Genomic DNA, 3,377 nt, shown 5'->3' on the forward strand with positions numbered 1-3,377 from the left:
GGTAGTCTGGAATAAAAAAGAGGGTGAAAACGTGACGGGAAGGTAATGTGTGTGTAGGTAATGAGTAATTGAACTGCAGTCAGAGAGAGACGTATTGTTGTAGTTAACGTTCGTCCGTTATTATAGTTTGTTATAACGTGACTGTTGAAAATAAGTGTATCGTAAAGTTATATTCAGAAAGAATAAACCAGTTTTATTAAGTAAGGACTTGTGTCGCTAAAGTTTCGTCGGAACGAAGTTACGGAAAATCAATTAACAAACGGAGACGTAACAATACTGTGATAAATATTTTTGAGGGTGAGGAAGTACTTAATACACTACATGATCAAAAGCCCCGTCCTAGTTACATGTTAGACAACCATTTGTTATAATTAAAACCTAAATCCATTTTAACATTGACTAATCTACTAGTTTTGAAGTATATTATCTTTAATTTTCTCCTATTTCTTAAATAATGTTGTCTCCAAATCCTTCTGGATAAAATTTAAAGAACTATGTCTTCCGATAGCATGATCCAATTTGGTCCAGGTTCCTAACTGGATGGAAATTTAGGGATGTTAGTGGCTAGAGAAGATGGTACCATTCTTCTCATGCTATATAAAACAATCACAAATAATACTAGTATTGTGGAAGGTAGTATTGTTGTCTTGAAAATATGAACCACCAGGGTGTTCTGGATTGCCAAAAAAAGAGCTCAAATATTAATAGGATTTAATGCTACCATTCATAGAGTCCAAAGAAGTTGGTCCATGCCATAAAAATACAACACACATCATTATTCCATCTACAACAGCCTTCACAGTGGAAACAACACATGAAGTTGTCAGCAAAATTTGACTCTCTCATCTGTACAGAATAATATGTAAAGAGATTCATTTGAATACAACATATTTTCATTGGTCAACAATCCAATTCCATTCATCTTTGTACAACTGTACGTCTACTTTTCTGTTGGCAGCTGAGACTAGTGGTTTTAAAATAAAATAAACAGTTACTAAAATTTGTTTCTTAAAGCTCCCCGTGCATTGCTCTTGTTAAAATTAGTTCTTGTTCATGGCTGATGTGTTCTATCAATTACTTTACAATTGCATACATACTGGTCTTCATTACAACTTTTGAAAACCCATCCTTGTCTGGAAGCAGGTTTTTTTCTATCTGTAGTTTCTGTTTGCTTACAGACTTTAGTCAGAATTTCTGCCATGCTATGGATTCATGATACCAATGCCTTTGATTTCTTAGCAAGTTCCATTGTTTTTGTTACTGAATTATTAGCTATTTGGGCCCTTAAGAACAATGCCTTGATCAGAGTCTGACATGTGTTTAACCTTTCCCCAAATTAATTAGAATCTAATCGAAAACACCTTACGTGTGAAAAAAAGGTGCAGCCAAAAAGAAAAAAGGATTGAGCATGTGACTTAAAAGAATAAAATCAAAGTTGGCAGCCAGACTGGTAGCTACACCTACAGCCAGGCCATGTCTTTTGTTCAACTTTGGGCATGATGTTGGGTAAAACAAAACACACAACCTAGCTAACTATAATGAATGAATATTTGCTGTAAAATTCCTATCAGTGCTATATAAGTGTTGTTTAATAGTTTGGTTGATAATTTTGGTATCATTCCTTTAAATTGCATGCTCAATATTCTTTTTCTCATTTTTCTGGCTGCACCTTTTTTAGCACACCTAAGGTGTTTTTCATTAGATATCATGACTTTTTTTTGTCAATACACACTAGCAAACCACAGCAAGTAAAAAGTGACACTTGATAGTAACCAGCATTAACTTTAGGATCCAAACCCTATTATTTGGAACAGACCTATACTTTACAGAACCAACCAGATTCTTTTAAAATGTATAGTGATACTTTTTTCTCTCTAAAACAGTGTTAGTACCTTCATTTATAGTAATGCCATGGAATCTAGATTAACAGTTTCTTCTCATCACCCACATGTACTCGGTACAGTCATATCAAGTATTATTCACGCCGATTGTTTAAACTAATATCAGGTGATGCTAAACACTCTATAATTAGAATAATTTCATAAAATTTAGCATATTTGTGCTTAAACGTTGGCTGCGGTTAGCAATGAATAAAAACCGTTTACCACCCCTATGATTCTTTTGAAAACTTCAACTGGAAACTGATAATCTAGTTTGCTTGGCCTAACCAATACTTGTGTATCTGCACGTCCTTTCACCCTACAGTTTTGCTGCTCTAAATCAACCATCTTCAATCCAAATGGCAAAAAAAATAAAAATGGTCAATTTTTACTCTTAGATGAAGCTGTGGTAAAAATTTCAACTTGCATGACTTTTTGTGTAGGTGTGAGCAAAAACTTGTCAAATTTTAGCAGTTTTTGTTAAATACCTTTAAACATGTGACTTATATTTAGACCAAAGTTGACACCTAATTGTAGGTTGTAAAGATCTATCAGTGTTACAAATTTGAATGAAATCCATTAAAAGATAAGCATGTTTTTCTATCAAATACATTTTCCATAAAAAAAAAAAGGAAAAACTCAATCAAAGTTGAAGATTTTTGTGTTGTGTATTACTTAATGGGTTGCCTTGAAATTTGGTATGTGAAGTAAGTTTCTAGTAGAGCATATCCACTAGAAATGTATTAGTTTGGTTTAACACATTCCGAGCTACAGAAGGTGAAAAATCGATAAACTATCACTCCTGTTAACATCAAACATGTTGTTTTCACCACACGACACAATACCATGCATCTTGATTGAAGCACACAAAAAATTTGCTTACATTATGTCAGGCACAATAGCCAAATGGGACACTTTTTTTATTTTATTTTTTGTTTGCCTCTTTACTTATTCACTTAATGGTAGACTTTATTGATGTTGCTAATATCTTAACTTAAGCTACCTTGAACTATTTCTAACAAACTTTGTAATTTGAAGAGATAAAAATAAAAAAAACTTACAGTCTCTTTGGGAACAAGCTTTAAATCAGGTGTTGTTGGAAGTATCCGAACTTTTACTGAAAAATAGAATATACTAAACTTATTATTCAAATCATGAACGTTAGTTAATTGACAGAATTGGATTATGGTTCATTAGTCAACTTATAACAGTTCCTGCTTCCTACATGCACTTATTCATATTTCTCAATATTAAAACATATAAAGTATTGAATTATTGACAGAATTTGCACAGATCATACAAAGGAAGGAGATTCTAAACAGAATAAAATTTTCAACCAATAACTTAAGTAATTTTCACTGAAAAATAGAAATAGCGTGGTAACAGTTGTAAAATAGAAAGAAGAATAGAAAATACTGCTAGTCACACTTGCACAATTAGAAACAAAGATTATCTTGTTTTTCTTTTAATATATTAGCTTTAGTTTTTCAGCTTAGG

The 3,377-nt window shown here is 32.4% G+C and overlaps 1 long non-coding RNA gene across 1 annotated transcript in view; it reads right to left on the reverse strand.

Moving 5' to 3' along the window:
• Positions 1–3,014, reverse strand: part of LOC106476796 — a 9,813-nt gene extending 6,799 nt beyond the window's left edge. Inside the window, exon 1 of the long non-coding RNA XR_001291932.2 lies at positions 2,942–3,014. This is a non-coding gene — a long non-coding RNA (uncharacterized LOC106476796). The remainder of the gene's footprint in view (positions 1–2,941) is intronic.
• Positions 3,015–3,377: the final 363 nt, after the last annotated feature.

Source organism: Limulus polyphemus, unplaced genomic scaffold (genome assembly GCF_000517525.1).
Source record: "Limulus polyphemus unplaced genomic scaffold, Limulus_polyphemus-2.1.2 Scaffold11627, whole genome shotgun sequence".
Classification (NCBI taxonomy): Eukaryota; Metazoa; Arthropoda; class Merostomata; order Xiphosura; family Limulidae; genus Limulus; species Limulus polyphemus.